At 45.9% G+C, this 22,656-nt stretch overlaps 1 protein-coding gene across 1 annotated transcript in view; it reads right to left on the reverse strand.

The window, feature by feature from the left end:
• LOC119969076 (tyrosine-protein phosphatase non-receptor type substrate 1-like) overlaps positions 1-22,656 on the reverse strand; it is a 164,100-nt gene that overhangs the window by 133,558 nt on the left and 7,886 nt on the right. The window contains exon 2 of the mRNA XM_038802278.1: positions 17,032-17,079. The gene's annotated coding sequence lies outside the window, so the exon portion shown is untranslated. The remainder of the gene's footprint in view (positions 1-17,031; positions 17,080-22,656) is intronic.

Below are 22,656 nucleotides of genomic sequence, written 5' to 3' on the forward strand. Positions count from 1 at the left end.
GGATCACATTTGAAATAGGAAGTGAGGACATTGGAGAGGTGGCAGAATAGGTTCACATGACTCTTCACAAAGAACATCAGTTACATAGGTTGGAGAAACTGGGGCTATTCTTCTTGGAGAAGCAAATGTTGAAAGGAGGTTTAATAGAGATACAAAATCGCAAGGGTCTGTACGGGGTCGAAAGGGAAAAATTGTTCCCATTAGGGGGAGGATCGAGAATAAGTGGACATTGGATGGAACTCTCCCATTCCCCTGCTGGTGGGTTCAATGGAGAGAATTATGCAGGAATCTAAAAATCGGTTTTGTGCTGGTATAAATTTCCTGAGGGATCTTCAACTGGTGCCTGCCATGGCGGATCAGGAAACCCACTGATGGCTGGTGAGAAAAGGATTTGCATTCCGTTCATGGGATGCAGATGAGAGTCCGACTGGAGCTTCCCCCCCCCCCCCCCCCCCCCCCCCCCCCCCCCACGCCGACTCTTCACGACCCCAGTACACCTCTCTCCTGTACACCTCTCTCCCAAGCATCTTTATCCTGTCAATCCATACCCTGTACACCTCTCACCTGTTCACCTCTCTCCCAGGCATCTTTATCCTGTGCTTCCATACCCTGTACACCTCTCTTCCTGTGCACCCCTCTCCCAAGCATCTTTATCCTGTCCATCCCTACCCTGTGCACCTCTCTCCCTGTATACCTCGCGACTGTACACCTCTCTCCCAAGCATCTTTATCCTGTGCATCCATACCCTGTACACCTCTCTTCCTGTGCACCCCTCTCCAAAGCATTTTTATCCTGTCCATCCCTACCCTGTACACCTCTCTCCCTGTATACCTCGCGACTGTACACCTCTCTCCCAAGCATCTTTATCCTGTGCATCCATACCCTGTACACCTCTCTTCCTGTGCACCCCTCTCTCAAGCATCTTTATCCTGTCCATCCATACCCTGTACACCTCTCACCTGTACACCTCTCTCCCAAGCATCTTTATCCTGTCCATCCCTACCCTGTACACCTCTCTCCCTGTATACCTCTCACCTGTGCACCTCTCTCCCAAGCATCTTTATCCTGTCCATCCCTACCCTGTACACCTCTCTCCCTGTATACCTCTCACCTGTACACCTCTCTCCCAAGCATCTTTATCCTGTCCATCCCTACCCTGTACACCTCTCTCCCTGTACACCTCTCACCTGTACACCTCTCTTCCAAGCATCTTTATCCTGTCCATCCCTACCCTGTACACCTCTCTCCCTGTATACCTCTCACCTGTACACCTCTCTCCGAAGCATCTTTATCCTGTCCATCCCTACCCTGTACACCTCTCTCCCTGTACACCTGCTTCTCCCACCTCAGAATGTTGCTGGCACCATGAACTGTGATGTTCTCCACTGCTGTCAATCACATCCAGCCCATCTTCCATTCTGATTCTATCCACACACACGCGCTTTGCCAAATGTTGCCAAGAGGGAAATGGTATACCAACTGTAGTAAACAGCAATCTATTCAGATGGTGAAATGGTTAAATACACAACTGGATTCTGACCCAAACCCATCTCCATTTTACTGCTCAGTTTTCTTAATCTAGGCAAACATATACGACACACGTTCAAATTAAAGATAAGTCAAAATTTATTTGAAACAACTTATTGACCTCTCCTGAGGTTAATAGTTGCACAAGTAAGTAGTACAACACTTTCATCACTCCCACCAGCTGCAATAATCAAAACCCACCTTTGGGGAGTACAATGTACTGAATCCAGAGGTGGCAGCACTGGAGCTGAGTTGCATTCATGATCAATATAGCCTTAATTTTTAGTCCGTGCGCATCCTAACCCACTCATCATTGGGGGTTCAAATATAATCTTTTAACTTTATGAGGTGGAACGGCCATAGACGACACAAGAACAGGATGTGGTGATTTTAAGCGTTTCGCAGTCCAACACCTTACACAGGAAACAAGGTTGATGCAGCATGGGTCAGTTGTCCCCTTGAGCTCTCCAGATATAAATGTAAATTTATGAATGGCAGCATTGCTTAAGTATACCAAGTATACCATGTTTTCAATTGTACAGTCCGTTTAAAACGTACTGCTGATTTCATGAAAGCAAGATTTGACTTTATGAAGATTGATTTTATTCATATACGACTGTGTGTGTACAACCATTATGCTACTGGGGGCAGCACGGTAGCATAATGGTTAGCACAGTTGCTTCACAGCTCCAGGGTCCAAGGTTCGATTATCGGCTTGGGTCACTGTCTGGGTGGAGTCTGCACGTTCTTCCCGTGTGTGCGTGGGTTTCCTCCGGGTGCTCCTGTTTCCTCTCACAGCCCAAAGATGTGCAGGTTAGGCGGACTGGCTATGCTAAATTGCCCTTAGTGTCCAAAAAGGTTACATTTGGGTTAAGGGGGGTGGGATGGAGGAGGTGCGTGCTTGAGTGGGGCGCTCTTTCCAAGGGCCGGTGCAGACTTGATGGGCCGAATGACCTCCTTCTGCACTGTAAATTCTATGATAAGTTTGCAGGATGCTCCCCAATCCTTTCCCAGTACACCTGGGATACTCTGTGGCTGACCTTCTCAACCATTCCCGACTTCTCCATATTAAAGTATTCGAAGGACTGGTGTGTTTCTGTTTTCTGAGCACCCTCGTCAGACTCAATTTTCTACGTATTAGTGGCTCAGATTGTCCAGCAGTACCAAAAATACCTGCGTTCAGTCTGTGTTAGTCTCTATGCTTTAGAATATTCTCAGCTGTTTAGATTAGATTCACAATATGATATCGTCAACTTCAGCCATTGTTGCCTGTTGATATATTACTCCTTGCAGTGGAGGTCCTCACGTCAGCCACTGGTTGTATTAACATGGACTTTTGCACTTCTAATTGATGTCAAAATCTCTCGTGGATGTTGCTCCTGATTCCGTTGACCATGAATCCAGCATGGAGCTATTTCACCATATTTTGCAAGAAGGTAAGTGACTTATTTATTTGAATATGCCCACTCACACAACATTCTCCATCTGAAAATTAGATCTGTAATTTCAAAGTTTTTGAATGCATTTAGCAAGGTGTGTCGATGTGCTGTTTGCATTGCACAGAAAATTGAACTCTTGCCGGTCCCTTGGAAAATTGTCATATAATCATCAGGATCGCACAGCCTGAAAAGGGGATTTACCCAATCTGATTCCGTAACTATTTTAAAGAGGGAGTTGGACGGATGCTTAAGAATGAGGAACTTATGAGGGTTACTGGCAGAAAATGGGGGTGTGGGAAAGAGCACAGCTGTTCTTTCAAGGAACCAGAAATGGCACATTGGCATCCTTTTGTGCTCTAAGTTTCTATGACTCTCTTGATGGGGCGAGAGATCTGACTGCTCAGGGGAAAGTGATTGGTGTTAGGAAAACTAAAGTAGTTTTAAAGGATTTATATTTGTACTGGTAGACATTAAAAATAAGTTTTAGTGTGTTTGATTCAATGTTTCTGTATCTGGAACAGTAAAACCTATAGTTAGATTCATGCTCGACCAAGATGTTTGTATGTGTGGGGTTGATTAAGCTCTAACTGTGTTTCTATTGTGCTTAGAGTGGGCTAATGCATGAAGAAAAAATAGGCCGGCAGAAATATGCAGGAATTGCTTAGAAACTGGAGATCCTTGTGAGGTAAAAAAACTTTGTTTTAGATTTAGCTGGATATATTGCAATTGGAGACAGGACATCAGGGAGTGAACATCTCTCAAATCTGCAAGAAGACAGACAGCACAGAATAATAATCTTTATTAGTGTCACAAGTAGGCTTACATTCGCACTGCAATGAAGTTACTGTGAAAGTCCTCTAGTCGCCACACTCCGGCGCCTGTACGGGTACACTGAGGGCTCAGGGCCTGTTACATGGCCTGTGAAGTATCGCCCTTAAAGGGGCCATGCTCCCATATTCCCCCCCCCCCCAAGTTCCTTTACAGACCACTTAAATACAAAAAAGAAGCGCTTTTATTTTCAATTATATACAGATAAAGAGTTACAATAAGGGAGCTCAAAACAAAGTTTATAAGCTAAGCCTATCAGGTGGCTTCCTACCTCTTGCCGAATGTCTCAACTTGGCAACTGGCTCTTCCAGACTGGAGGTATCTGAGTCTACAGCAAGGGCAGGCAAATTGGTAGAATCCAAAATAATGGCAACTCTTTCTGAGGGCCCTGGTCCAACATGTAAGGATAGCCCTCTACCGCCCTGCATCAAACAGGCTGGTGATGATTCCCCTTGAGAAAATCTCGGTTCTAACACCACCGATTTGGCAAATGATATACTGGTAGCTGGGATTGGGTCTACTTACCCCTTTGTGGGGCCGACAGTTGCTCTCCTTCTCGAATGATCAAATGTTTTCTCACTTCACAGCCCTGTCGGTCAATGATATAGGATACTGGCCCAGTCGTGGCAACGACTCTCACAGGTAATATTCTGCTCCTTCACCAAAGTTCCACACATACGCTAAATCTTCTGTTTAGAATGATCAATCCTTCTTGGTTGCATCGTGGTGGCCTTTCTGTGAGGCTTGCTTAGCCTCCACTCGTCCCGAAAAATTTAGAAAAATTAGGTCAAACCGGGTCCTGAGACGTCTGCCCATTAACAACTCAGCTGAGGTGTCCCCAGTGGGGTTTAATTTTACAAGAGAAAGAAGTCCTCTCAATGAAGTAGTAGTGGCTCATTAGCTTGTTTTCTTATTGATGCTTTGAAAGTTTGGACAGCTCTTTTGGCCAGCCTGTTTGATGCAGGGCGGTAGAGGGCTATCCTTACATGTTTGATCCCATTGGACGTAGAAAAGTGTTGAAATTCTTCGGATGTGTTGTCTAAGGCAATCGCCTCAGGTAGGCCGTGAATGGCAAAGAATTGGTGCAACTTGTCCACTATGGCCATTGCAGTGATCGAAAGCATCGGCTGAACATCCAGCCATTTTTGGTGGGCATCAACCACCATCGCCATCAAAAACATCAACCCAAAAAAGTACCTGTGTGGTGAATGTAATTCACACTGTATTGTATTGTATAGTACTGTGTCCCTGTGGGCTCTGTCTGTGAGCTGTTGCGTGGCTCTGCCCATAGGGGGAGATGAGGAGCTTGTACAGGTCTCCACCCTTGGCTTGCCCATGGCTCCGCCCATGGTTCCTCCCACTACCGGAAGTATAAAGTGCTGCAGCCGTGTGAGCCTGCCCTCAGTTCTTCTGGTCGCAGGCAGGCTCAGTTGTAAGACTATTAAAACCACAGTTTACTTCCAATCGTGTTCCGAGTGAATTGATGATCTCATCAATCTGCAAAGTCAATGTGGAGCCTCGTACATGGACGTCCCGGCAAGGGTGCAATCTTTCTGCAGGCGGAAGGTTTGTTGACACTGCTTTCATCAATTGATCACACTTTCGATGTCCTTGTCGATCCTTGGCCGCCAAACATAACCCCTGACCAAATCCTTCATCGTAGACTGACCAGGGTGACTGCGGTGTAATTCTGAACTATTACTCTGAAACCCCACAGGAGAGCCCTGTCTTCACAAGTGATTTGCTCCCTACGTTGCACATTAGGCCTAATCTGTTCTGACTTCTCAAAATGCCAGCCCGTGAGAACCATCTTTTTAACACTTGACAACACAGAGTCTATGGCGTAATGTGGCCGGATGAAATAGGTAGAGTATCAAGAAAATGTAGAGCCAGGATGATCTCCTATGGAGTGGGGGGGGCTCAGAAATTGTTTGTGTCAATGGAAGCCTGCTCAAAGCATCTTCATTTGATATCTGGATATCAGTGTTGAAAGGTATACAAATATGTGGCCAAGAACACTGCCCATCTTTGCACTCGGGCTGTGCTAATGACAGGATGGGTTTATCTTCACGAAAAATGCCAAGTAATGGTTTATGGTCCGAGACTATGGTGAAGTGCCGGCCAGAAACATATTGATGGCATTTTTTTTTACAGCATAAATGACCATCAGACTTTCTTTGTCGATCTGGGAATATCCCCTCTCAACATCTTCCAGATTTATTTTATGTGAAAGCGACAAGTCTTTCCACACCATCTTCCATTTTGTGTGAGAGTACCGCACTGATGTCACATGGTGATGGAGTGCAAGTAACCTTGATGGTTTAGCTGGGTTGAAATGAACCAGCAAGGTTGACAACTGCAAGGCCTGTTTGACCTGGTCGAGAAAATTCCTTCTGGGAATCTTCCCACTTCCAACATTGGTGCTTCTTCAGCAGTTGTTACAGGGGCGCCCAAATGGTAGACAGTTTGACTAAAAAACGGCCGTAGTAATTGCCCATCTCTAGAAAGGACTTTGATTCTTGTTCCTTGGTTCCAGCGCCCCTTTTTATTGCCTTTACCTTATCTTCAAGTGGGTGGAATCCCTTCGCATCAACTCTGCAACCTAAATGCGTGAATTCATCAGCCTGAAACGTGCACTTCTTTCGCTTAACTGAATACCGGCTTCTTTAAACCACTTGAGGGCTTCTTCCAAATTTGCTCTGTGTTCCTCTGGTGTTGAAAATTGAAATTGAAAATCGCTTATTGTCGCTTCAATGAAGTTACTGTGAAAAGTCCCTAGTCGCCACATTCCGGCGCCTGTCCGGGGAGGCTGATATGGGAATCGAACCGTGCTGCTGACCTGCTTTAAAAGCCAGCGATTTAGCCCAATGAGCTAAATCAGCCCCTTTCACTAGGACATCATCCAGATATACGCCAACCTTCGAAATTCCCTGCAAAAGGCTCTCCATTGTTCTTTGAAAAGGCAGACTCAGATGTTGGAACAAGATTTCATGGGTATTCATGATAACAACCTTCCTTGACTCACCTTCCAGCTGCAGCTGCTGGTACGCATGGCTTAAATTTAGGGGCAGCACGGTAGCATAGCAGTTAGCACTGTCTCTTCACAGTGCCAGGGTCCCAGGTTCGATTCCCCGCTGGGCCACTGTCTGCACAGAGTCTGCATGTTCTCCCCGTGTCTGCGTGGGTTTCCTCCGGGTGCTCCGGTTTCCTCCCACAGTCGTAAGACGTGCAGGTTAGGTGGATTGGCCATGCTAAATTGCCCTTAATGTCCAAAACATTGAAGAGGGGTTATTGGGTTAGGGGGATAGGGTGGAAGGGAGGGTTTAAGTGGGTCGGTGCAGGCTCGATGGGCCGAATGGCCTCCTTCTGCACTGTATGTTCTATGTTCTATGTAATCCAATCTGGTGCATTTGAGGCCTTCTGACAACGTGGCATATTCTGGAGATAGGATTTTATCTCCTTTAGCAGCTCTGTTCACCGGCACCTTATAATCACCATAAATTCAGACTGTGCGATCGGCTCCAACACTGGGACAATCTGTAAACTTTACTGGAGTAATTACACTCAAAAGTGGAGGTGGCGTTGAAGGGTCTGGAAGACCTGGGGGTTGAGCACAAGGCATGAGCCTGGGACAGAAATATTTTGATGTTGCTTCTGGCTCCGCATAGATTTCACTCGTTTGATACACACTAACCCTCTCTGGAAGACTCGGTGGTATTTCCAAAGAAGCTTCTGAACAAGCCTGTCGGTGATGCTGAATATTTCAAACCAATTCAATGTGATTTTCTTCAGCCAATCAAGACCCAATGAGTCTTGGCATCGTTCCCTGCACAACGATCAATGGCAGCTGGGCTGACTGCTGTTGGTACGATACCGGTATAGATGCCGCCCTCAATATCTTCAGTGCCTCTCCAGTATAGGTGGTTAAGGTGGCTGGTGTACTGCTAAAATTCACAGGCTGCAGCCCTCCCTATAGATACTTACATAAACTTTTACTTGCCCACTATTGTGGCATCCGCCTCTGTGTCAGGCTTCATTTCAAGTGGATGGCTGTTGACAACAAGGACAATCTCAATGGAGGGGTGTTTTACTTAATCTTAATACGTTAAGCTTGTATACTTCTGATTTTTCTTCAGGGTCTTCCTCAAGCTTTCTCACTGGACTCACTGTCGTTTTTTGGGGGAACTTGTAGTAGACTGTCTGACTCTGCATTTAGCTCGTAGATGACCTTATTACATCTGAAACAGTGGAAATCTTTATACTTGCATCTGTCTTGGGAATGCTCTCCCGCACAACGTTAACTAGCCTCTGACCCTTGTGACTGCTGGTCACTTTTCTTCTTTTCTGGCTTTGCTGCTCCCTCGCTTCGGGAACCTCCCCCGTCATAAGTAGTTCACCTCGCTCTGCATGCTTTGTAATTCGAAAGCATTCTGTTCAGCGCTTTAAGTCACTTGAGCCAACTCAATCGCTTTGTCCAAGGATATCTTGGTTTCTGCCATCAACTTCTTCTGGATGTTTAAGATGTTATCCCAAAGGCGAACCGATCACGCAGCACTTCACTGAGAGAAGTACCAAATTCACAACGTTCCGACATTTGTCGAAGTCTGGCTACCAAAGCGGAAACTGTTTCTCCAGGATCTCTATGGCAACATAATAATGGAGGGTCGGAGATCATAATGGTCCCTCACTATTTGCACCAATTGATCAAAGGACTTGGAGTCCAGAGCCTCTGGAGATGTTAAGCTTCACACAAGGTTATATGTTTGTGGGCTGCAAACTGTAAGTAATATTACTTTCTGTTTGTCTTCTTCCGTGATTTAATTGGCAGTGTAAAGTAACAAAGCCTTTTGACATATTGGCCCCAACTTTCAACCTCCAGATCAAACGGATCAATTTTCCTAAATAGTGCCATAGCTATTTGACTGCTGATGATCTTTTACCTTTTCCAGGTTCTGAGAGGCCACTCTTCCCCCTTCCCCGAGTTTACTTTGACTGGCTTGATTTATTCTCATCGTCACTGTCGTTGCACGAGGCCAGTGACGAGGCAGTGCTTAATCACAAGTGATTTATTCAACTAAGAAGAACTATGTACACCGCACAGTCCAATTATCACCCAGGTCTTCTTCTCACGACTCCCAGGCTAACTCTGACTAAATCCAAACAGCCAGATCCATGCCTAAACACCGAACGTAAAGTACTCCGTCCCCATGGGCTCAGGGTCTGTCACATGGCCTGTGAAGTATCGCCCCATAAAGGGGCCACGCTGCCACACTTGCCTTGAGGGATACTGTGGATGAACAATAAACATTGCCTTACGTATCATCCACTTCTCAGCGGCAAGTCAAAAGAACACAATTGAATAAGACGTGTGTTAACGTCGTCCAATTTCTGAAATTTGTTTGCCTTTGACACAAAGGCACGGTGGCACAGTGGTTAACACTGCTACCTCACAGCACCAGGGACCCGGGATCAGTTCCAGCCTTGGGTGACTGTCTGTGTGGAGTTTGCATGTTCTCCTCGAGTCTGCCTGGGTTTCCTCCCACAGTGCAAAGGTGTACAGGTTAGGTGTATTGGCCATGCTAAATTTCCCCTCAATGTCCAAAGGTTAGAAGGGATTACGGGGATAGGATGGGGGAGTGTGCCTATGGGATGCTAGGATTCTGTAATATTATGTAGTTACATAGGCGTCCAGCAGAGGAAGCCTAATCTGTTGGTGATTTTCTGACATTAATGGGTAAAGTTCTGCTTGAATATATCTGCATTCAGCACATAAGAAAATGCAAGAATAAACGTATTGAATTCAAGCCAAGTTCTGCATGCGTGATTGTTACGAAGGATTCTTCAGGTTGAATGTGTGCAAGCTGCTGGAGTTACTATTCAGCTCAAACATAATCTGAACATTCTTAAAAACAGCACTCTTGTAGTGACAGCTATTTAATTGCAATATTGAAACAAATATTACGGCCTGGAGTTTCCGCTCAATTTCAATGTATTTCATTCAACATTAGCTTAACCTGCACAACAGATTGCAGAATTTTAAGCACAAATGACCTTCAGCACAATTTGAGTTTCTGCGATCTTTTATATTTGTTTCTAAAAATGTTGCGATAGAAGCTGTCTACGGCAACAGGATAAATTAATAATAACTGAGAGTTTTCACTGATTGTATTCATTTGGAAGCCTTATCAGGGTGGCTCGAAATATTAAGCTGCAATTGGGTGCAAGGGCACTATTGGGTACATTTTGAATGGTTGTTTAGTAATTTACGAAGGAACTGACTATTATACCCCCACCTAAGGGGCAGCACGGTAGCATTGTGGATAGCACACTTGCTTCACAGCTCCAGGGTCCCAGGTTCGATTCCCGGCTTGGGTCACTGTCTGTGCGGAGTCTGCACATCCTCCCCGTGTCTGCGTGGGTTTCCTCAGGGTGCTCCGGTTTCCTCCCACAGTCCAAAGATGTGCAGGTTAGGTGGATTGGCCATGCTAAATTGCCCTTAGTATCCAAAATTGCCCTTAGTGTCCAAAAAGTGTTGGGTGGGGTTACTGGGTTATGAGGATAGGGTGGAGGTGTTGACCTTGGGTAGGGTGCTCTTTCCAAGAGCCTGTGCAGACTCGATGGGCCGAATGGCCTCCTTCTGCACTGTAAATTCTATGATATAACTGGAAAATGGGTTATATTTATATTGAAAGCCATGCTCAGTCATTTGAAATTGAGTTACTCACAGGCGGTGAATTTAAATTGGCACGTAACTTTTGGTTAGTGGTGGGAAACCACGAGACACCGATTCTAAAAGGGTAGAATGAGCACTTACCTCCGCTCGGATACCGCGACGAACCTTCTGCTCCGTGCAGCAGCCTTGGGCTTCCAGCAGGACTGCCTGCGCAGGCACCAGCGCGGCACAGGAGGAGTGCAATCCGGGGTCAATCCCGGCCATGGGTGACTGTGTGGAGTTTGTGCATCGTCCCCGTGTCTGCGTGGGTTTCGTCCGGGTGCTCTGGCCACATCCAAAGATGTGCAGGTTAGGTGGACTGGCCAGGCTAAGATGCCACTTAGTGTCCAGGGATCATAGAATTTACAGTGCAGAAGGAGACCGTTCGGCCCATCAAGTCTGTACCGGTCTTGGAAAGACCCACACCTATTACCCTTTCTCCCCTTTGCTTCTCCATTCCCCTCCCCCCACTCTACATCTGTCACTGATGTTAGTTTCTCTGCTGTTTAGCCTTTCACACCTTTTGTTCTCTCTGGGGACTGCCATTCGCACCCTTTCCCCTTGCTTTCTGTAGCTATTAGCACCCCGTTTCCCAGGGTTTCCGTGGCTATGACTCATCTGTTCTTGAAAATACAGAAAAATGTGTCATTTGAAAGATGGAAATCTGGCAATATCTGGTCTGAGAGAAACATCAGAGGATACAGGGAAAGATCCCATGAAGGGTTAATAGCAGCTGCAAAAAGCAGGATTATAAAATGCAGATTCTTTCTCACAAGCAGGCTTAGCAAACACACAGGATCCTTGTATTAAGCTAAAACAATGGCTCACACCTTCATTGAATGTAACTATCTTAGGAAGCATCTGGAAAAGCATGGATCAGAGTTTCAATTGAATTAAGTGATGAATGTTTAAAACAGGCAGGTCTGTCAAGTCATAACCAAGTGAAATTTTAGCATACAGTTAAAAGCAAAGGTTTCACACCTTCATTGAAATTAACTCTCTTAGTAAACAGCTGGAAAGGATGGATGATGTTCAGTTGAATTTGGTGTCAATTCTATTGTGAAATTTTACTAACATCAAGTAAATTAAAAGAAAATAGGAGGCAACCTGTATATGAGAAACATAATTTAAAGTCAAAATCAAAGGCAAAGTTATGAGCTGGGGACAACTGGAAAATTAAACTGTAGAAATGACAGAAATTAAAAGTAACACCTATTAAAACCAAAGCATCTTTGAATATCACAAAGGAACTTTGAACATCACAAAGGACAATGTAATCAGATCTGAGAGGTGAGGCCATGCCCAAAATGAATACTTAGTTGTATTAAAATGTTTGGATCAAAGATACTTTTTAACAATCAAAGTGGAAATAAGTTAATTGACAACATGGTAATAAAAACTTAATAATTGTTAGACAGAGAATATAAACCCAGGGAGCAGAACCAAGAGGGGAAGAGAAGGGGAGGAGAACTCGGAGAGAGGAGAGAGGAGAGAAGCATATTCAGCTCTCACAGCTCGGTCATGGGAAAGACAAGACGAGCAGCCGAGCTTAAACAGCTATACATCTAAGGAAGACTAGAATTTAAACAGGAGTCAGTCAGCTGAGAGATAGCTAGCAGTGCCAGCTCTTATAGCTCAATACATGGGATCGACAAGACACAGCAACGGAGCTAACCAGCGAACACATCTCAAGAAGACCAGACTTTAAAGAAGATTGATTGTCAAGGTGGGCCTGAAGGTCCCTTCAACCAACCAGAAGGATCCAGAAGCAAGATCTTTTTACCTTTCTGTAAAGAAAGCGTTTGCAGCTTTTAAAAGAAAAAATATAATAATAAAATAACTTAACTTAACCTGAAAAAGTGGGTATTCCTAAAGTCTACTTTACTTACTTAGCAATGCAGGACCCAGGACATCGATGCTACTAAGTGGTAAGTAGATAAAATCTTCGGTGAAGGTATGAGTTATACCGGGGGATAACTTGAAAATATAGTTTGACCTGAATAGCACCCACCGAAGCCTGCATCGGAGTCAGGGAGTAAGAATCCCTGTTCACCATTTAGAATGTCGGCCCTTTTTGTTATTGGGGGAATTCTAAGAATAATGGTGAGTTTTTAAAATCACATCTTTCATTCTCACTCCACAGTATAAATATTTCCTACTTTCTCTGCCTTTTAGCTTTGACAAAGGGTCATCTGGAATCAAAACATTAGCTCTTTTCTCTCCCTACGGATGCTACCAGACCTGCTGAGATTTTCCAGCATTTTCTCTTTGGTATCAGATTCCAGCATCCGCAGTAAATTGCTTTTATCCAGTCACCTTGCCCCCCCCCCTCAACTCTCCTCCCAACCCGACCTGACCACATCCCAGATCTGACTACCCCCAACCTGATTACTCATTTACCCACCTGTCTTATTTTTATGCTGCATGGTGACCAATGCCATTACTGTAAACTAACTTTGTTAAAAACAGAATGTAAATACAAATTGCAGGTTGGTTACAGTTTACATTTAGATGTGCTATTTGAACTTTGACACCTAGGTCAGGTGACCCCATACTGGAGTCCACTATCACAATGTTATGACATTTCCCATTTTTCAGAAACAAAACCTTCAACAAGGGTGCAGAGGAGATTTACCAAAAGGGTGCAGAGGAGATTTACCAGAATGTTGCCTGGTATGGAAGGAAGATCTTATGAGGGAAGGCTGAGGGACTTGAGGCTGTTTTTGTTAGAGAGAAGAAGGTTAAGAGGTGACTTAATTGAGGCATACAAGATGATCAGAGGATTTGATAGGGTGGACATTAAGAGCCTTTTTCCTCGGATGTTGATGTCTAACTCGAGGGGACAAAGCTTTAAATTGAGGGCAGATAGATATAGGAAAGATGTCAGAGGTAGGTTCTTAACTCAGAGAGTAGTAAGGGTGTGGAATGCCCTGCCTGCAACAATAGTGGACTTGCCAACACTAAACGCATTCAAATGGTCATTGGATAGGCATATGGACGATAAGGGAATAGTGTAGATGGGCTTTAGAGGGGTTTCACAGGACGGCGCTACATCGAGGGCCGAAGGGCCAGTACTGCGCTGTAATGTTCTATGTTCTATGTTCAGACTAATTTATGTTAGAGATAACTAGGCTATGGGTGTAGCCTACTTGAGTACACATAGGGAGAGATCTCCCGGCTGTTCACGCTGGCGGGATTTTCCTGTCCTGACGAAGGTGTACCCTCGTGGGTTTCCCGGTGGTGTGGGGTGGATTCAATGGGAAATCCCACTGACAGCGATGGGAACAGAAGATCCTGCTGCCCGGCAACAGCAGGCCACTTCCCGAGAAACACGCCACAGGGAGGCCAGGGACGCTCTCCCAAAGACTATTATTTAATCTTTTACCCATCTGTCTGTTTTGTCTTTTCTTCATCTCTGTATTTTCTTTACAATTCTCCTTTGAAGCGTGCGCCACTGGTGCTCCATTTGGTAAGAGGACAGCTCCCAGGCTTTTGAAGCATCCACTGATACCGTGACTGTCTGACTGACATCGTAATACTTTAACACGGATGTCTGGGTCAGTGGTCTCTTTAGACTGGTCATTGCTTCTAATGCCATTCCACATCATTTTATAGACGTTCTCTCAGAGGTGCTGTCTGTTCTGACATGTGTGGAATGAATTTCCTCAGGCAGGTCACCACGGCCATAAACCTCTCCCAGTCTTTTTTTTTAAAATAATTTTTATTAAAAAATTTTGAATTTATACAACAATAACGCACCATAGTAAAATACCAAAAATAACAATAATATTAACAATCATAAACATTCGCCCCACCTCCATGAACAACAGAGCATTTTAACAACAACGCAAATTAACACAATATAAAGTTACAGAATAGACACCACAATAAGGATCCCCCCCCCCCCTCCCCCCGGGTTGCTGCTGCTATTGACCAAGTTACCTATAGCCAGGAAGTCCAGAAAAGGCTGCCATCGTTTATAGAACCCTTGTATTGATCCTCTCAGGGAAAATTTGACCCTTTCCAATTTAATAAATCTGGCCATGTCACTGATCCAGGTCTCCACACTTGGGGGCCTCGCATCCTTCCACTGTAGCAGAATCCTTCGTCGGGCTACTAGGGACGCAAAGGCCAGGACACAGGCCTCTTTCGCCTCCTGCACTCCCGGCTCTACCGCAACTCCAAAAATCGCGAGTCCCCATCCTGGTTTGACCCTGGATCCAACCACCCTCGATACCGTCCCCGCCACCCCCTTCCAGAATTCTTCCAGTGCTGGGCATGCTCAGAACATATGGGCGTGGTTCACTGGACTCCCCGAACATCTGGTGCTACCTGTCCTCACCCCCGAAGAACCTACTCCTCCTAGTCCCGGACATGTGGGCCCGGTGCAGCACCTTAAATTGGATGAGACTAAGCCTCGCACATGAGGAGGAAGAGTTGACTCTCTCCAAGGCATCCACCCAAGTCCCGCCCTCTATCTGCTCCCCAAGTTCCTCCTCCCATTTAGCCTTCAGCTCCTCCACTGACAACTCCTCCACCTCCTGCATTATCTTCTAGATGTCAGACACCTTCCCCTCTCCGACTCACACCCCCGAAAGCACTCTGTCCATCGTCCCCCGTGACAGCAGCAGAGGGAATCCCTCTACCTGTCGCCTAGCAAACGCCTTTACCTGCAGGTATCTGAACATGTTCCCTTGGGGAAGGCCAAATTTATCTTCCAGTTCCCCCAGGCCCGCAAACCTCCCGCCAATAAACAGGTCCCTCAATTTGCTGATGCCCACCCTTTGCCACCTCCTAAATCCCCCATCCTTGTACCTCTCCCAGTCTTTCTAACAGTCTGGGGTGGCATGTTCACGACTGCTTCAATTTTACTCTGCTCTGGCTTCAGTCCCCCACTAGTTAGCACATGTCCCAAGTACTTGATTTCATGAAGACCTACTTTGCATTTTTTCTTCTTCAACTTTAAGTCCCTTTCTCTAGCTCTTATCAGCACCTGCTCAGACTGTGGACGAGTGCTTCTCATGTGACTCCCTAGATCAGCACATCAATCTTGATGTTCCTCCTTTTGACAGCCAATTCCCTTGAACACATCTTTTTCACGGCGACCCGCGATTCTCCGGCCCGGATGGGCCGAGCGGCTTGATGTTCCCGACTGGTTCACGCCGGCGGCAACCACACCTGGTCGCTGCCAGTGTGAACATAGCGCAAAAGGTGAGTTTGGGGCCTGTGAGGGGCCGAGAGGGGATCGAGCACCACGGCTGTGCTCGGGAGGGGACTGGCCCGCGATCGGTGCCCACCGATCATCGGGCCGGCGTCTCCAAGAGACGCACTCTTTCCCCTCCGCTGCCCCGCAAGATCAAGCCGCCACGTCTTGCGGAGTAGTGGAGGGGAAGACGGCAACCTGCGCATGCGCGGCTGATGTCATTAGGCGCCGCCGGCCGCGTCATTCTCGGCGCGCCGCCTTGACACCAGCGTCAAGGCCTGGCGGCCGAGTTGCACAAAACGCCGCTCCTCATCCCCCAGGGGGGTGGGGGTGAATAGGGTGTGAGGAGCGGCCTCCGACGCCGTCGTGGAACACTCCGGGTTTCACGACGGCGTCGGCCGTTGCAGAGAATTCCGCCCGAGGTGACAATAGTTATTCCCTTGATTAGCTTCAGATTTTCACAAGCTTTGATTCCAAGAATGAGCACTGCGCCTATTTCACTACTATAAATGGAAGTGCTTGAGACACCTTTTTATAGTTCACTTCAAGTTGGCTTTCTCCAGCAATTTCTTCACCTGATTAACTGGACTGCTTCACTTTTCTTTTACTTTGCTCTTTTCCTTTATGTATCTTACGTTACAGGCTTATGGGAATGACATTTGCTTGTGCATCTGTGTCAAACTTGCAATTCGCCATCATGGTGCCAATTTTTAAACCAACATTCACCTTCTTTCGAATTTGCTGTTACTGCACTAATGGAAAGTTCAGATTCTGTGTCTGCATCATCATCTGCAATCGTGTGCACTTTCTTAGCTTTACACATCTTTGCAAAATGATTTCGTTTATCACAGTTCCTACACTGGTTTCCGTAAGCTTTACAACCACATGGTAAATTCTCTGTCCCGCACCAACTACAATGAAATGTTTTTGTAACAGTTATATTCTTTTTACCTTCAGGCTGTGTATTTGTTTCCCCCCCCAGCACTGTTTCTGTTCAGCTGCATCTAACTGCTCGACAGTGTGCGACGCAACATCTTCCATCATCCGTTTAATCTGCCATTTTTTTGCCTCTGCTGCTCTGCAGATATTGATTGCTTTCTCCTGCATCAGGTCCACTTCTCTTCCAAAGCTATTCTCTCAAAGAATCATTTACGAACCCGCAAATATTCTGGAATTTGGTGATTCTTCAAGCTGTCCAAATTCACACACATTAGCTCATTTTCTGAACTCAGTTACATGCTGACTAATGTCTCCACTGCCTTCCGTGCACGTAAACAATTTCCATCTTTTAGAGGTGGTAGAATCACTGCTTTAAAACTCACCTGTGCGATACACCTGCTGGCTCAGGCAGAGATAGCAACTGTAAATTCCTAGAAAGGGAAAATCACATGAGCTGGGTTTAAACGCCCTCAGAACTTTGATCTGCTAGGCTTTCATTCATATTAACGTGAAACTGATTTCAATAGGCTTTGATTGGCAGCTTGCTTACCCAACTGTCTGGATTGTTTAATCTCATTTTCCTTCATGCATGAGTGGATTTCAAGTACTCTGCTGTGAGATTAACCACAATGTTTATAAACATCTAGCTATGGTTGACATCTCTTGGACCACATCAAAGCCAGTTAAGTGCTCTCACTTCCCCTTTTCTCTGCAGAAAGCAGGTAAGTTTTAAAGCAGTGATTTTTTTTTTCACTGTCTCTGTATAGGCTGCTCTCTAGCTTCCAGGCAGGGGTCTCTGTAATGGGGGGGGGGGGGGGGTTTCTGGTGTGGGTCTCTCTTAAGGGGTCATTTCTCATGGGGGTCTCTCTGTTAGGGGGGTGGGGGTCTGGTCGGAGTGAGGCAGGCATTGTGGTGGGGAGGGTGGCCGTCCAATGGGCTTTAGGCATGATTTAACCACGGTGTTGTGCCTGGTGTGGATCTGGGTGTGCTGAGTAATTAGCAGGAAAGTGAGCAGAAACCAGTTTGCAATTTAACTGGCCCACTCGTGATGGAGAGTTACGGATCCGTCAAAAATGGCGAGCATATAATTAAACCTCATTTGTATTCATTTCAATCTCATTAGCGAGAACATAGAACAGAGAACATAGAACGATACAGCGCAGTACAGGCCCTTCGGCCCACGATGTTGCACCGACATGGGAAGTCAAAAACTAAAGGCCATCTAACCTACACTATGCCATTATCATCCATATGCTTATCCAATAAACTTTTAAATGCCCTCAATGTTGGCGAGTGCACTACTGTTGCAGGTAGGGCATTCCACGGCCTCACCACTCTTTGCGTAAAAACCCTACCTCTGACCTCTGTCCTATATCTATTACCCCTCAATTTAAGTCTATGTCCCCTCGTGCTAGTCACCTCCATCCGCGGGAGAAGGCTCTCACTGTCCACCCTATCTAACCCTCTGATCATTTTGTATGCCTCTATTAAGTCACCTCTTAACCTTCTTCTCTCTAACGAAAACAACCTCAAGTCCATCAGCCTTTCCTCATAAGATTTTCCCTCCATACCAGGCAACATCCTGGTAAATCTCCTCTGCACCCGTTCCAAAGCTTCCACGTCCTTCCTATAATGAGGCGACCAGAACTGTACGTAATACTCCAAATGCGGCCGTACTAGAGTTTTGTACAACTGTGCGGCCGTACTAGAGTTTTGTACAACTGAGAAGCAGTGGCTTCCTGAGAATTAACTGACTCCCCAGCGAGAAATCATATAGGCGTCGTTTAGTGCTCCTTTGCAAAAGAAGTGAAGCTGGCGCAATAGTTGCTATGCAGAAATGAGGAGGTGAGTAGCATGTAGCTCAAGGGTACCGGACCTGCTGCCCCACTGCTCGGCAGGAAGGGGGGAGGGCCTCGTGGTTGGGGATGGTCTTTAGATGAGATGGTGGACAGCATGTACTGCAGGAGACTCCGTCTCAGTAAAGGGAGACAGTGTGGCACTCTGTGGAGGAGGAGGACATCTGCTCCCAGTGGCCATGAAGGTCACTGCAGCCCTCAACATTTATGTAACTCATTTCTGGCACTAACTGCTGTTAGATTCGGGCCGTGGTCTTTCCCACATGGCCATTGAGGAACCTCGTCAATCTCACCCAGAATGACACTTAGAAATCTTTCTGTTAAATTACGGCCTTTGGGGGCAATCCGCGAAAAGAGCTACCCCCTCAGCCCACCATGAGATCTACTGCACCAGGGCCTCGCTGGGAAATGACTGCACCAATTCTCGTCCATGTGAATCCCGGCCCAGAGGACCGGAGATTCACACAGGCCTGGAGAGTCCAGTGCCCAGCCCGTTAATACCATGTAAATGGGTCAGTTTGACCCATCTGCATCCTCCCACTGGCGTGGGCACAAACATCGATGCTGCTGCCAGTGGGAGACCGGAGCAGCGGCCGACAAGCCAACCCATGTCTTGTTTTTATATTGCAGGATGACCAATATCATTATTGTAAACTAACTTTATTAATCCCAGAATGTGAACGTGAAGACCTCTGCAGCCTGGATTCAGTCCACATTTAAATGTGCTTTCTGACCTTCAACCCCTAGGTCAGGTGACCCCATGAAGGACAGAGTGTACTGTATTATATCCATAAGACCATAAGACCATAAGACATAGGAGTGGAAGTAAGGCCATTCGGCCCATCGAGTCCACTCCACCATTCAATCATAGTTGATTTCAACTCCATTTACCCGCTCTCTCCCCATAGCCCTTAATTCCTCGAGAAATCAAGAATTTATCAATTTCTGTCTTAAAGACACTCAATGTCCCGGCCTCCACCGCCCTCTGTGGCAATGAATTCCACAGACCTACCACTCTCTGGCTGAAGAAATTTCTCCTCATCTCTGTTCTAAAGTGACTCCCTTTTATTCTAAGGCTGTGCCCCCGCGTCCTAGTCTCCCCTGCTAATGGAAACAACTTCCCAACGTCCATCCTATCCAAGCCATTCATTATCTTGTACGTTTCTATTAGATCTCCCCTCAACCTCCTAAACTCCAATGAATATAATCCCACGATCCTCAGACGTTCATCGTATGTTAGGCCTACCATTCCTGGGATCATCCGTGTGAATCTCCGCTGGACCCGCTCCAGTGCCAGTATGTCCTTCCTGAGGTATGGGGCCCAAAATTGCTCACAGTATTCTAAATGGGGCCTAACTAGTGCTTTATAAAGCCTCAGAAGTACATCCCTGCTTTTATATTCCAAGCCTCTTGAGATAAATGACAACATTACATTTGCTTTCTTAATTACGGACTCAACCTGCAAGTTTACCTTTAGAGAATCCTGGACTAGGACTCCCAAGTCCCTTTGCACTTTAGCATTATGAATTTTGTCACCGTTTAGAAAATAGTCCATGCCTCTATTCTTTTTTCCAAAGTGCAAGACCTCGCACTTGCCCACGTTGAATTTCATCAGCCACTTCTTGGACCATTCTCCTAAACTGTCTAAATCTTTCTGCAGCCTCCCCACCTCCTCAATACTACCTGCCCCTCCACCTATCTTTGTATCATCGGCAAACTTGGCCAGAATGCCCCCAGTCCCGTCATCTAGATCGTTAATATATAAAGAGAACAGCTGTGGCCCCAACACTGAACCCTGCGGGACACCACTTGTCACCGGTTGCCATTCCGAAAAAGAACCTTTTATCCCAACTCTCTGCCTTCTGTCTGACAGCCAATCGTCAATCCATGTTAGTACCTTGCCTCGAATACCATGGGCCCTTATTTTACTCAGCAGTCTCCCGTGAGGCACCTTGTCAAAGGCCTTTTGGAAGTCAAGATAGATAACATCCATTGGCTCTCCTTGGTCTAACCTATTTGTTATCTCTTCAAAGAACTCTAACAGGTTTGTCAGGCACGACCTCCCCTTACTAAATCCATGCTGACTTGTCCTAATCCGACCCTGCACTTCCAAGAATTTAGAAATCTCATCCTTAACGATGGATTCTAGAATTTTGCCAACAACCGAGGTTAGGCTAATTGGCCTATAATTTTCCATCTTTTTTCTTGTTCCCTTCTTGAACAGGGGGGTTACAACAGCAATTTTCCAATCCTCTGGGACTTTCCCTGATTCCAGTGACTTTTGAAAGATCATAACTAACGCCTCCACTATTTCTTCAGCTATCTCCTTTAGAACTCTAGGATGTATCCCATCTGGGCCCGGAGATTTATCAATTTTCAGACCTTTTAGTTTCTCTAGCACCTTCTCCTTTGTGATGGCAACCATATTCAACTCTGCCCCCTGACTTTCCTGAATTGTTGGGATATTACTCATGTCTTCTACTGTGAAGACTGACGCAAAGTACTTATTAAGTTCCTCAGCTATTTCCTTGTCTCCCATCACTAGATTACCAGCGTCATTTTGGAGCGGCCCAATGTCTACTTTTGCCTCCCGTTTGTTTTTAATGTATTTAAAGAAACTTTTACTATCATTCCTAATGTTACTGGCTAGCCTACCTTCATATTTGATCCTCTCCTTCCTTATTTCTCTCTTTGTTATCCTCTGTTTGTTTTTGTAGCCTTCCCAATCTTCTGACTTCCCACTACTCTTTGCCACATTATAGGCTCTCTCTTTTGCCTTGATGCATTCCCTGACTTCCTTTGTCAGCCATGGCTGCCTAATCCTCCCTCTGATAACCTTTCTTTTCTTTGGGATGAACCTCTGCACTGTGTCCTCAATTACTCCCAGAAACTCCTGCCATTGCTGTTCTACTGTCTTTCCCACTAGGCTCTGCTTCCAGTCGATTTTCGTCAGTTCCTCCCTCATGCGCCTGTAATTACCTTTATTTAACTGTAAAACCTTTACATCTGATTCTACCTTCTTTCTTTCAAATTGCAGACTGAATTCTACCATATTATGATCACTGCTTCCTAAGTGTTCCCTTACTTTAAGGTCTTTTATCAATTCTGGCTCATTACATAACACTAAGTCCAGAATAGCCTGTTCCCTCGTGGGCTCCATCACAAGCTGTTCCAAAAAGCCATCCTGTAAACATTCAATGAATTCCCTTTCTTTGGGTCCACTGGCAACATTATTACCCAGTCCACCTGCATATTGAAGTCCCCCATGATCACTGTGACCTTGCCTTTCTGACATGCCCTTTCTATTTCGTGGTGCATTTTGTGCCCCTGGTCCTGACCACTGTCAGGAGGCCTGTACATAACTCCCATTATGGTTTTTTTTGCCTTTGTGGTTCCTCAACTCTACCCACACAGACTCCACATCGTCTGACCCTATGTCGTTTAGTGCTATTGATTTAATTTCATTTCTAATTAACAAGGCAACCCCGCCCCCTCTACCCACCTCTCTGTCTTTTCGATAGGTTGTAAATCCCTGGACGTTTAACTGCCAGTCCTGCACCCCCTGCAACCACGTCTCTGTGATGCCTACCACATCATACCTGCCAGTCACAATCTGGGCCACAAGCTCATCTACCTTGTTCCGTACACTGCGGGCATTTAAATATAGCACCTTTAATTCCCTATTGACTGTCCCTTTTTGTTTTCTTAGTGTGGTGGACCTTGGTTTACTGAGCCTTTCCATACACTGTGTCATATTTTGTGAGATGGGGACTATCGTAACCTCTCCTGAGCTCTGTCTTTTCGTGATTTTTTGTAATCCTAAGCAGCTACGCTTCCCACTGATTCCTTCACCTCTTGGTTCCCTGACTTTCCCTTCCCCCCCAATCTCTAGTTTAAAGTCCTATTGAAATATCCACTTACGTAATCACCCTAATATCATGACAGTACCCACCTGCCACCTCACCCACTTATCCACTAACTCACCTCACCCACCTATGCACCTGACCCACCTATCAACTCACCCACCTTCTCCTGTCACCTACTTACCCACCTCACCTACTTACCCAGGAATTTACCCACTTACCCACCTCACCCATTGACCCAATTATCCACTTACCCATCCACACATTTACTCCCGTACCAGCTTACCCC

This window comes from Scyliorhinus canicula, chromosome 7, assembly GCF_902713615.1.
Source record: "Scyliorhinus canicula chromosome 7, sScyCan1.1, whole genome shotgun sequence".
Classification (NCBI taxonomy): Eukaryota; Metazoa; Chordata; class Chondrichthyes; order Carcharhiniformes; family Scyliorhinidae; genus Scyliorhinus; species Scyliorhinus canicula.